This window comes from Bufo bufo, chromosome 6, assembly GCF_905171765.1.
Source record: "Bufo bufo chromosome 6, aBufBuf1.1, whole genome shotgun sequence".
NCBI lineage: Eukaryota > Metazoa > Chordata > Amphibia > Anura > Bufonidae > Bufo > Bufo bufo.
In genome coordinates this window covers 182,886,029-182,900,247 of record NC_053394.1, presented here as the reverse complement: position 1 = coordinate 182,900,247, position 14,219 = coordinate 182,886,029, and positions in this window count along the sequence as shown.

Sequence of the window (14,219 nt, the reverse complement as noted above, 5' to 3'; positions counted from 1 at the left end):
CAAGGGTGCACTTTTTCCACATTAAGGAGCAACTCCTTATGGCCGCAAGAAAAATGGGGACTCTCCCGGCCCCATATGAGGGGGTGAAGTTATTCGTGGACCTCTCAGCAGCGACACTACAGCTCAGGAAGTCCCTGGCCCCTATCACTACTGCCCTGAGAGCACACTCCATCGCTTACAGATGGGGCTTTCCTGTTAAGCTCCTAATTCATAAGGAGGGCTCAATGGTAGTGATCCGTTCAATAGCTGAGGGAAAAGCAACTCTCGCTTCATGGAACATTACAGTGGAACCTACACATGATCCTGATGTTCCTAGGCATCACCATAGTTATGGAGATTGGCAATTGGTGGAGAATAGACGACGCAAGAAAACGCATTAAAGGGGACTTCTTTTCTGCTTCTAGTGATATGGAGCAGCAGTCCTACTAGCCTCTGTTCTGGCTTTTGGCAGGACTTTTTCCCCAATAATTGCAAAGGCGCAAATTAGTGCCTTACTATGTGTTGTGACTTCCCAGTCACTGTTCTTGTTTTACTTTTCTTTTCACCCTTTTTATGTTCTGGGCAGATTTCTATGCTATGTTATATTTACTGGTGTACATCCTTGGCTGCTGGGGTTGTGCCTCCCTCCGCATCGGGATATTTTTTGCGCCAAAAGCTCTGTTGATTATAAATGGTACTAAAGCTTAGCACTTTAAACGTTAGGGGGCTAAATAGCCCTTACAAGCGCAACCTGATGTGGAGGGAGGCCCTCTCCCTGCAGTGTGACATATTCTGTGCCCAAGAGACACATATATTAGCTGCTGACGCTGACCGCCTTAAACATAGATGTTTCCCAGTTATTCTCCAGGCTCACTGCACCAAGAAGAAAAGAGGAGTGCTGCTAGCAATCAAAAACACGGTGGCGTATACTGCGGTATCCTCTATCGTCGACTCCGGAGGGCGGTATATTATCCACGTATGTTATCTGAATAACGTCTTATACACCTTGGTAAGTCTCTATGCACCCAACACACATCCTCAACGCTTCCTTCAAAAACTCCTGAATAAGGTCCAATCCGTTCAACAGGGGAAGGTCCTCATTTGCAGAGATTTTAATGTAGTCCCAGATATATCTGTAGACTCATCCTCCCTCACAAGAAGAAACTCTAATACACTAATGGGCCTACTCTCCAAAATGGCCTTATATAATATTTGGCGCCTACATCACCCTTTGGAACGTGATTATACCTATTTCTCTCCTTCACATTTGTCGTATTCCCGCACAGATCTTGTGCTGGTGGACAGAGCTTCACTCCTGTCTATCACAAGTTCCGACATAGGAACTATATCATGGTCAGACCATGCACCCGTTTCAGTGAAAATCTTAGAACAGTATAACCGCCCTCCGAACCCGACTTGGAGAATAAATGAATATTTACTGGCTGACCTGGATTGCCAGCTAGAGGTGAAAACCGCACTGTCTGAATATTTTCAGAATAATGTTAATTCAGTAGATAATCCATCTATCACCTGGATAGCACACAAGGCCTATATTAGGGGCATTTTTATTAAGCTTGGGCACAGAGCTAAAAAGAAAAGAGAACACCTCACTACTTATCTACTGAACAAAATTCGAGCACTAGAGATTCTGAATAAAGCATCACCTACTCTTAGTCACTCGGAGGAGCTTTGCTCTCTTAGGGCTCAGCTGAGGGAGCACATGCTGCATAAATATGAATTGTCCTTGAAAAAAGTGAAAGCTATGTACTATTCACAAGCAAATAAGGCAGGGAAATTACTAGCCAATAGAATCAAATGTAAGGCCCAAAATTCCCGGATCGCCTTTCTCTGGAACTCCTCAAAAACCCACAAAATATATGACCCAAAAGGGATTGCAAATAGTTTCATGTCCTTTTACTCACAATTATATAACTTAGCTGACAACAAGGAGGGGATTCAACCTTCTGACCAGGACATAGATAACTTCCTTGACTCCCTCTCATTGCCTTCCATGTCTGAAGAGCAAAAAACTAAAATCTGTCTGCCCATCACACTAGAGGAAATACTGCGTATTATCAAGCAACTACCCCATCATAAGAGTCTTGGCCCGGATGGCCTGTCTAACTCCTACTATAAACTCTTCTCAGAGATCCTAGGTCCGCACCTACACTCATCCCTATTGAGAACTATGTCGGATGGTCATATGCCCAGAGAGATACTAGAGGCCACTATTGTCACTCTGCCAAAGCCTGGCAAGGAACCAACTGCCCCCCAAAATTTTCGGCCTATTTCCCTCCTCAATACTGATCTGAAAATCTATGCCAAGTTACTAGCGAACAGGTTGGCGGAGATTATCCCGTCCCTGATTGCCCCTGACCAAGTGGGTTTCGTTGTGGGTAGGCAAATCACTGATAACTCTAGAAGAGTATTAAACCTCCTTGACAGAGTCAACAAACTGCGAATACCCTCGGTGTTCCTTACGCTGGATGCCGAGAAGGCGTTCGACCGAGTTAACTGGTCGTTTGCCTTCTCGGTGCTCCATAAGATGGGATTCCCTGTTGCCGTCATCAAAGCTATAGGAGCATTATATAGGGGCCCTGCTGCCCGAGTTTTAACTAACGGGGAACTGTCAGACCCTTTTAACCTTTCAAACGGGACAAGGCAGGGGTGCCCCCTCTCCCCCCTTATCTTTATCTTATCCCTAGAGCCGTTAGCGCAGGCTATCAGACAAAATGAGAATATCTCAGGAATCTGGATAGGTGATAGGCAACACACCCTTTCATTATATGCGGATGATATAATCCTTTCCCTAACCAACCCGGCCGTGTCCCTTCATGAGTTAAGAAAGGTCATACACACATATGGCACTTTGTCATTTTATAAACTGAACGAGAGCAAATCCCAAGCCCTCCCCCTTTTAATATCCAACCATACCCTGAGCCAGTTAAAACAGACCTACTCTTGGGATTGGCAGACATCAGGAGTTCAATACCTTGGGGTCCAACTTACCCCCACTATTCCAAAATTGTATGAAGCAAATTTTCCCAGTTTCCTCCTAGATCTCCAGAAAGAACTGGATAACATAATGAAAACGGAACTTTCATGGTTGGGCAGAGTGGCAGCCTTCCAGCAGCATGTGCTCCCTAAGCTTCTTTATTTATTCAGAATTCTCCCATTGGACCTTCCTAGCTCCTTCTTTAACACTGTTAACAAACTACTGAACAAGTTTATTTGGAAGAAAGGTCCACCTCGCATTGCTAAATCAATAATGTCCAAGTTTAGGAAAGTGGGAGGCCTAAATCTCCCAAATATTTATGATTACTATCTTGCCACTAGAGTGCACCAACTCAAGGAATGGTGGGCCGCTGATAACCCCAAACACTGGGTCCATATTGAACAGACACTTGCCCCAACCCATAACTTAAAGGCTATACTGTTAGCCTCTCTCTTCAAGGAAATAACACCACAATCCCTCCCGTATTTACTTTCCACCTCCTTGAAAGCCTGGAAAAGATACCATGGCGGCGATCGTGGAACGACCGTTTCCATAGCAAAAATCAATCCAATAGAGGCGCTGCAATACATCATTCCTAATCTCTCTCTAGAGGGATGGAAAAAGGAAGGAGTGGTAACGGTTGCTGATTTGCTCAACCTGAAGGATCTTGACTCCTTTGAGAATTTGCAAAAAAGGTTCAAAATACATAAAAACAACTTTTATAAGTATTTGAGAATTCGCCACCTTTTAGCTACTAGTCCTACGCTCATAGTTCACTCACATGCGGAACTCCTGAGTCAATGGAACTTGACACAATCCAAGTGGAAGGGAATCCGCCCTCTATATACATTCTTAGGCAACAAAAACTCCTTTGTAAAAACCACTCCCATTATCTCATGGGAACAGGATCTGGGCCGCGATATCCCCCCAGCGCAGTGGTCCATAGCTATCACATATGCAACTAAACGACTGAAATGTGTTTCTCACCTTGAAGCCTACTCGAAAACTCTACTCAGATGGTATTTTACCCCTCTGAAATTGAGCCACATTTATCCTGGCTTGGAGCCGCTGTGCTGGAGGGGATGTGGGGGTAGGGGGTCCATTATACACATACTATGGAGCTGTCCTTTGCTAAAAGATTTATGGTCTAGCATTTTTCAACTAGTGGCAAAGGTAACAGGCCGTGAGCTAAATAGTGACCCGGCTTTGGCCTTACTCTTTGTTAATATTACGGAGATCCCGTATAATTTTAGGACCATTGCTATGCATTTATTCCTAGCCACAAAGTTGGCTATAACTAGGAACTGGAAAAGTTCAACAATTCCGACCATACAGGAAATCATCAACTCAGTAGACACTACTAGGTCTTTTGAAAAAATGTTAGCACACAAAAGCTTTGCGTTATGCAAATTTGAAAGGGAATGGGCACAGTGGAACGGTACTTCCAATGTTCAATAGATTGTCACTAACAACCTCTAAACACAAATGGTGTTTACATAGTCAATAATTTGCTTGCATTAATTAATGCTTATGATGTACACTCGGAAGCCTTGGTCTTTTACACAAAGTCTGCCTCTTTGCTTTTCCTTTATTTCTTTTCTCGCTTTTCTGTTAATTTTTCCATGTTTATTTTGCAAGACATGGTTATTGGATTGTACTGACGTTATACCAACCTGTTGTATAGATGTAATCTCTGGAGTACATGATACCACCTGGTACATGCGAACAACGCATACTAATGTAATATAACCCGTTGCACGGGTGATATGTACGATTCCTTTGATCACTGTATTCTTTGGATTTATGAAAAAATTCTCAATAAAGATATATTGAAAGTTAAGAAGGGGTATTTCATACTGGCACATTATGGGGGCACTATGAGGACATTAGCTCAAATGGGGGCATTACAAGGGGGTATTTTTTGCACTGTCCCATTATAAGGAGAATTGTTACTACTGGGGGGGGCATTATGGTGGGCTTTATTACTCCCCCATGGTATGACCCCCTAGTAGCAGCACCAGCCTCTCCCTGCTCTGCTATCCCTCTGCACCTTCTCCAAATACTTATTATGAAATCTTTCTCATTAGGATAAAACACCTCATCAGCTCCACCGAGCCCCCGGCCAAAGTGTGGAAGTGGCGTCCGAGATCCCCAAGGGCCAAGCCAAGTAACTGTAAGTTTTCCGGCCCTTTGAGGGTGACCAAACTGCTGATGCGGCCCCCGATGAATTTGAGTTTGACACCCCTGTTCTAGGTCGACCAACTGATGAACGAGCTGCAGCACTGATGTGCATTCTGACAGAAGCATTGCGCTGCTGTCAGATTACACAAAAGTCGGTGTATGCGGCGCTGCAAGACGAGATTTCTCCTCTGCAGTAAAAAAGATACGTTTGCCGAGGCATATGAGCTGAGGGGCGGTGTTCATATGCTTTGGCAAACACTTTGTATAAAAAAAAATAAAAAATCACGGCAATGATTTATTCATCCAAATCGATTGATGTGAATGGAGAAATCGGGTTTGCCAGGGCATACGGGCTGAGTGGGTTTGGATGTTGGGCGGAGCTCCTATGTACTGGCAGATGCCTTTCCCCTCCTTTTTTTTTTTTTGGCAGAGATTTTTTCATCCACATTGATCGATGCGAATGAAGAAATCTGTGGCGTTTATTTTTTCTTTCAGCCCAGAGGCTGAACGAAAAAAAAAAAAATCTCATTACCCGTATGCTCAATATAAGGAGAATAGCAGAAACTCCTAATGCTGGCCATACATGTAATGATTGCGGAGACCCTCAAATGCCAGGGCAGTACAAACACCCCACAAATGACCCCATTTTGGAAAGAAGACACCCCAACGTATTCGCTGAGGGGCATATTGAGTCCATGAAAGATTGAATTTTTTGTCCCAAGTTAGCGGAAAGGGAGACTTTGTGAGGAAAATAAATAAATAAATCAATTTCCGCAAACTTGTGCCAAAAAAAAATCTTCTATGAACTCGCCATGCCCGTCATGGAATACCTTGGGGTGTCTTCTTTCCAAAATGGGGTCACTTGTGGGGTATTTATACTGCCCTGGCATTTTAGGGGCCCTAAAGCGTGAGAAGAAATCTGGAATCCAAATGTCTAAAAATGCCCTCCTAAAAGGAATTTAGGCCCCTTTGCGCACCTAGGCTGCAAAAAAGTGTCACACATGTGGTATCGCCGTACTTAGGAGAAGTTGGGCAATGTGTTTTGGGGTGTCTTTTTACATATACCCATGCTGGATGAGAGAAATATCTCTGTAAAATGACAACTTTGTATAAAAAAAAATGGGAAAAGTTGACTTTTAGAGAAATATTTCTCTCACCCAGCATGGGTATATGTAACTAGACACCCCAAAACACATTGCCCATCTTCTCCTGAGTACAGCTATACCACATGTGTGACACTTTTTTGCAGCCTAGGTGCCCAAAGGGGCCCAAATTCTAAAGAGCACCTTTAGGATTTTACAGGGCATTTTGTAGGCATATGGATTCCAGACTACTTCTCACGCTTTAGGTCCCCTAAAATGCCAGGGCAGTATAAATACCCCACAAGTGACCCCATTTTGGAAAGAAGACACCCTAAGGTATTTTGTGATGGGCATAGTGAGTTTATGGAAGTTTTTATTTTTTGTCACAAGTTAGTGAAATATGAGACTTTGTAAGAAAAAAAATATAAATAAAAAATCATTTTCCACTAACTTGTGCCCAAAAAAAATAAATTCTAGGAACTCGCCATGCCCCTCACGGAATACCTTAGGGTGTCTTCTTTCCAAAATGGTGTCACTTGTGGGGTATTTATACTGCCCTGGCATTTTAGGGGACCTAAAGCGTGAGAAGTAATTTGGAATCCAAATGTGTAAAAAATGCCCTGTGAAATCCTAAAGGTGCTCTTTAGAATTTGGGCCCCTTTGCACACCTAGGCTGCAAAAAAGTGTCACACATGTGGTATCGCCGTACTCTGGAGAAGTTGGGCAATGTGTTTTGGGGTGTCTTTTTACATATACCCATGCTGGGTGAGAGAAATATCTCTCTAGTGACCCCATTTTGGAAAGAGGACACCCCAAAGTATTTTGTGATGGGCATAGTGAGTTCATGGACGTTTTTATTTTTTGTCACAAGTTAGTGGAATATGAGACTTTGTAAGAAAAAAAACCCATCATTTTCCGCTAACTTGTGACAAAAAATAAAAACTTCTATGAACTCACTATGCCCATCGGCGAATACCTTAGGGTGTCTACTTTCCGAAATGGGGTCATTTGTGGGGTGTTTTTACTGTCTGGGCATTGTAGAACCTCAGGAAACATGACAGGTGCTCAAAAAGTCAGAGCTGCTTCAAAATGCGGAAATTCACATTTTTGTACCATAGTTTGTAAACGCTATAACTTTTGCGCAAACCAATAAATATACACTTATTGCATTTTTTTTATCAAAGACATGTAGAACAATAAATTTAGAGAAAAATTTATATAGAAATGTAGTTTTATTTGAAAAATTTTACAACTGAAAGTGAAAAATGTCTTTTTTTTTGCCAAAAATTCGGTACATTTCGATTAATATCAAAAAAAGTAAAAATGTCATCAGCAATGAAATACCACCAAATGAAAGCTCTATTAGTGAGAAGAAAAGGAGGTAAAATTCATTTGGGTGGTAAGTTGTATGACCGAGCAATAAACCGTGAAAATAGTGTAGTGCAGAATTGTAAAAAGTGGTCTGGTCATTAAGGGGGTTTAAGATAGGGGAGCTGAGGTGGTTAAAAGGAAAATATTACTGATAGGCAAAGTATGATACTGCCTGCTGAACCACTGTACCTTAGCTTATCATGTGTAATACTGATACATTATAAATGCAACTTACTGAAGTCAGACAACCCCTTTAAGGGGGGGGCTTTTTTAATGTTCGCCTTGTTGGTAAAATTCCCTATTTAATGTTCACCTTGTTGGTAAAATTCCCTAGAAATGGCCCTGGTTTTATGTAATAGTACATGGTGCAATTTTAAAGTACAACTTGTCCTCTAAAAACAAGCCTTCATATGGTTATGTGAACAGGTAAATAAAATAAAAAAGTTATGGCTCCGGGAAGGTAGAGAGTAAAAAACAAAAATGGCAAATTGTTTGGTCCTGAAGGGGCTAACAAAGAAAAATCCACTTGACTAGTCACATCTGCTCTGTTCCAGCACCCATCTACAGTAGGCTAGAAGTGGGATGTTCCATCAGTGGGAGCATGCACCACTGCAGCCATTTACTGGCCTCAGCAGTGACATGTCCCCAAGCAGTACCTGATAGATAGTGATGGACGAACATCGGCCGCGACGATTCGCGAACACGCGTTCGCGGCAGGCCCCATTTACTTTAATGGCAAGCGAACCTGAAAAACCTTCAGGTAATATTCGCAGCCAACAAACACTAGAAGTACACAAATAGTCCCACAACATGGACAGTGATAAACCAGAGGGGGATCATTGGCAAAAATTCCCACAAAAAATATGTATTTTAATCAGGGGCCATTTTTATGCGTCTTAAAGGGAAACTCTAAAAAATGTGCCTGTAATGACCGGCGTCACGCACAGGGAGGGAAAAGGGAAAGCCCTGCCCAAGGGAGAGGGAAAGGTGGTGACCCCTGACTCACCTTGCGGCTGGCACCTGACTGCCCTGACGTCCCTAGACGGGTTCCTCACCCGTGCGGCGATCACGTGCCTAAACCCTGGCTTTCCCTACAATGAGCCCTAGATAGTGAACGGGCCGGTGGGATCGCTAGTCCGCACCACTGACACTAAGAGGGAAACACCAGGGAGAGGACAGACAATACAGACAAACACATACACCCAGGTGGGCGACCACAGCAGTCCACAAAGGTCCAACAGGGATCCGGAGGGTAGCGTTCTGGACCAACAACCAGAGAACGCAGCAACACAGCTCCAGAAGGTCAGAATAGATGTCTAGGCAGGAAGCTCTATATCTGGCAACCAGAGAAGTGTGAGAGGGGAATATAAGGAGGTTGGGAGTGCTGGACAAGGAACAGCTGAGGAGAAAGAGCTACGGATCCCTGAGTGAGCCAAAAGGGTTGCAAAGCAAACCCAGTAAGCTACCATAAGGAAACAGCCCTATCTGACATAGAGCGCGCAGCCAACCGCTGCGACTTCCTGACCCCGGGTATAACGGAGTCAGGCGTGGTTCTTGACACCCTCGTGACAGTGCCCTGCTGGAGCCTAGGCGGTCTCTGGATAAAAATAGTACAGGCCCCAAAAATTAGGCATTTATGTAAATCTCACTAATTAATATTCATAAATAGGCGTGAGTCATCTAGTGATGTCTCCGCTTATTTATGCCTATATCAACAACAAATCACTACTGATTGCCTTACGCTAATCACTAAACTAGCTGTATGCGCCTTACTAACTACCGCTAGTAACCACACGTTACACAATAGGTATAAATAACACAGTATTTATTAATCCTTACAGAACATAACACACGTAATACACTAATAATACAGTACCAACAATACACTACAACTATTGCTGCGGCGCCTTACTACTACAAAGGAATATATATGTTTATAACTATATATATCTATATCAAGGGAATAGATATATATATTGATAGCAGCACACAGCAATATAAGTACACACACTATAACAACACACTAATACGGTTCTAACTACGCTAACACAGCCCCAAGTCCTCCCCAAAATCTAACTACAATTGCAATAATACACATACATACACTTTACCAGCAGCCCACCCAATCCTCACCATATACTATCCCTACGGGGAATAACCAGGGGTTATTACGGACACTGTTGCTGCTGGGGAAGGCAGGGCAGCCGTGAAGGGGGTAGAGGCACAGGGGCAACACCAGTGTAACAGGGGATATGAGGGATCTACAATCCTGGGGGAACACAGGGGATATTAGGAGTATAGGGGGACTCAGGGCAGGAGAAGGTAAGGGTAACCAAGGGTTCAGGGGGTGAGGGTATATGAGATACAGGGGAAGGTAAGGGTTATAGGGGGATTAGGGGTATGATGCGTTGTAAGGGAAGGTAATGAGTTGAACCAGGGTTATAAGGGGATTAGGGGTGTATCAAGGGTCCAGGGGGGGTTCGTTGGTGGTATAGGGGGAGTAAGGGTTGGTTGTATGGGAGGCGTTGGTGGTATAGGGGGAGTAAGGGTTGATTGTATGGCAGGAGTAAGGGTTAATAATATCGTTGGTGGTATAGGGAATAACAGGGGTTAATGATACTTAGGGTCTTATGCTCGTTGTCCAGGGGGGCTCGTTTGTCCAGGGATGATCCTCTCTGGCTGGGGCTCGTTTCCAAAAGTGCCTCAGCGTAGCGCCGCCGGACTATTTAAGTTTGGCGGCGCTCGCTCCCGAGGCAGCCCGTCCTGTGGCGCGCATGTGCGCCGCCGGCCAGAACACGTGGGCCGGCGCGGTGATATGAGGTCACCGCGCCAGCCCGCGCATCCCAGAGCTCGCTTCCAGGCGGAGGGTTCCTTTAATCCTCCGCCTGTATCGCATCTGCATATCCTGCGGCGCGATTATTATCGCGCCGGAGGTATGCAGATAACAGAGGGAGGGACGTTTGTTTCCCTCTCTCTGTTATGTTAACTATCCCCAGCAGCTGGGGATAGTTAAATACCAAAAGGCATCGGATCTCTATTGATCCTATGCCTTTTGAGGTCACCAGAGGCTGGACATAATTGTCCAGCCATCTGGTGACCTTCTCATCCCCTGCAGGGATGCAGGAGGAGGGGGGGGGGCACATCTTGTCCTTATACTATATGTGTATGGATGCTTGGGGCACATCCATACATATATATATATATATATATATATATATATATATACACACATCAATCTACTGGGGGGGAGATATATTTATATGTATATATATATATATTTATGGATGTTTGGGGCACATCCATAAATATACATATATACACACATAGGTAAAACAATAAGCCCATCAATATACATGTATATACATATATATATACATAGAGATGTATGCCGCCAAGGGGGCCTACATACATCTCCATGTATACCCACAGGTCCCACCTGGATGGGCCTATAGACAAGGGCCAATATACATGTATATATGTCAGGGCATATATACATATATATTTAAATATAACACTTCGCTCAACAATCCCCCTGTTGTCGGGAATACGACAATAAATATTTTGGGGGAAGGGTTGGGATGTATTTGCCCCCCTCAATCGCACTCTTGGTGACAGTTTAGGAAGGACTGAAGTAATATGGCCCTTAGTAGGGATCGACCGATTATCGGTTTGGCCGATATTATCGGCCGATATTGAGGATTTTGAACGTTATCGGTATCGGCATCTATTTTGCCGATATACCGATAACGTATTGGGAACACAGAACGCGCTGCTCTCAGCGCGTTCTGTGTTCCCTCCGCAGCACAGGGGAGAAGGAAGCAGTGTCTCCTCCCCCTGTGATGCTGCTGCCGCTGCCTCCAATGACAGGACGGAAGACAAGAGGAGGGGAGGGGCTGTGGCCGCTGCGCCACCAATGAAGATGAGTCTTTCATTAATTCAAATACAGGAGGCGGGAGCTGGCTGCAGAATCACATAGCCGGCTCCCGACCTCTATGAACGGCAGCTGCGGTCCGCGGTAGTTAACCTCTTAGGTGCCGCGGATCGCAGCTACCGCTCATAGAGGTCGGGAGCCGACTATGTGATTCTGCAGCCAGCTCCCGCCTCCTGTATGTGAAAGAGAGGTATCTTCATTGGTGGCGCAGTGCGCCCCCCCCCCCCTCAAGCCCCCTAGTATTAATCATTGGTGGCGCAGTGCGCCCCCCACCCCAATAGTAAAAACATTGGTGGCGTAGTGCGCCCCCCCCCCCCCAGTTCTAATCATTGGCAGCGGCCACAGGATCCCCTCTCCCCTGCTCCTCCGATCGGAGCCCCAGCAGTGTAAGCCTGGGGCTCCGATCGGTTACCATGGCAGCCAAGACGCTATTGAAGCCCTGGCTGCCATAGTCAGCTCCATGCTGCTGTGTGCACAGAGCACAGGGCAGCAGGGAGAGTGCGAGATCCTATTCACTCTGATAGAGATCTATCAGGGTGAATGGGACAAGGGTTCTAGTCCCTAAGGGGGCTAAAAGTTAGTAAAAAAAAAAAAAATATTAAGTATAAATGAAAAAGATTTACAAAAAAATTAAAATAATAATACACGTTAACAATAAACATTAATTTTCAGCAGATTTGTGTAGGAAATTATTATTTTTCCTCAAAAATAAAAATACCCAGAATATCGGTATAAATTATCGGCTATCGGCCTGAAAGTTGACAAATTATCGGTATCGGTATCGGCCCTAAAAAATCAATATCGGTCGATCCCTAGCCCTTAGGTACCTAGACATCACCCATCATGATTAACACCTCCGACCTGCCCTTCACCAAACGTTTCCATCCACCGAATACACCGTCTTCTTCTCTTTGGATAACTTCCTTGGCATCTTACATTATGATCCTCAGGTGTCAACCACTCCCTATGTAGTCTATTTCTGACTCCGGAATGGCTTCACCCTCGCCGTCTTTAGATCACTCCACTCAGCGACCGTGTTCTTTTCTCTTTGCCAGTGTTGTTCTTCTGGCGTCCGTCACCCCCAATGTCAGTGCCAGTCTTTCGGTGTCAGTCACTCCCAATGATTCCGGAATGACTTTACCCTTAATCCATACCTTAGTAAATGAGGGGCCTGACCCTAGGGAATCTACTCTTCCCCACTCACACAAACAGGTCACATCCTTCCCAATACAGCCCAATTCAATTTAGTGTGTACCCATAGAGACTCATGCAACCTGGCCTATCTCTCTACACCTCCAAAGACGCCGGTAGTAAACAGACCCCCGTGTCATTGGGAAATGACTATAGGATGCAAGTGTGCGTCCAGCCATATTGTAGTATGGCTGTCGCACACCTGCACCTAGAGTGTCCATGGGTACACAAGGAACTCACATGCAAATAATCATTATAAATCTATACACAATATAATGAGGTCACAGGGTGGCCTAGGATTACATCCCGAACCCTCATACGAAAATCTACTACAATACGATATATATATACACACAATGCTATGAGGTCACAGGATGGCTTTGGATGTTCATCCTGAACCCTCATAGGAAAACCTACTACAATACAATTTATATATACACACACACACACACAATACTATGAGGTCACAGGATGGTTTTTGGATTTTCATCCCGACCCTCATAGGAAACAGTATGTCCATACAGTCTCTGGCTTCAGGACTTTGTTGGAGCTAAGTCCTGAGCCTCCTACGATTAATTTCGTGAAGTTCTGTCTGGTTCTGGTTTAGTTGGTCCGCAAGTCTCTTGACGCTCCTGTAGATTAGACACAGTCCCGTGTACATGACGATTACCAGAACCAGAAGAACTATCACCGGGTGTATCAATAGGTTAAAGAAGGATGTTGCCTTTGGACTGTAGCCGAATAGACTTTCCCACCAGGAAACCTTGGAGTCCTTGTCCAAGGCGGTAGTGATTGCCGTTATTTTGTTCTTGTCGTGCGTCAGTTGGATGGTGGCCTGTTTCTCGACGATTCTGAAGTATTTCGTCTTCTTGGCTGAAGTCTAGCAGGAGATGTTTGAGTTCTATCCCAAAGCCAAGAGGAATCTTCTGGAGTCTCACGGGTACGTCAGGGCGGATGTCGAGTCTCTTCTCCGGGGTGATTGGTGTCCTTCCTTGTAGCTCTGCGACATCTAAACCTAGGACGGGACTAAGGGTGAAATACGCTCCAGGGAGGAGTTCTCCTCTCTTGGTGCAATTAGTCCCATAGATTGTATAAGACATATTTTCAATAATAGTATGTTAGTTGGATGCACAGGATGGTTGATACACCAACCAGGGTGCTCTCAGTCTTGCAGCGTCACCCCGCTGCTGAAAAGAACAGAAATATAAAGGAATGACTGGGCACACCTAAGATATTGGTAGCTAATATTTATTACAATACTAAAATAGTTTAAAACACAAATCCGATGTGTGGATATACAATACAAAATATAGCCTGAAAACGTTAACACACTGCCTTGCTGTTGGGCAGCATTCAACGCAAATGTTCTGCGTATTTGTGGTTGGGATGAAGCTGAATTGGTCACTCACAAATGATATTGTGACCCAACAGCCTCATTCCAAACCCAACATAAGCAGACACCTTCGGTAGGTGAGATGTGTGGACATAC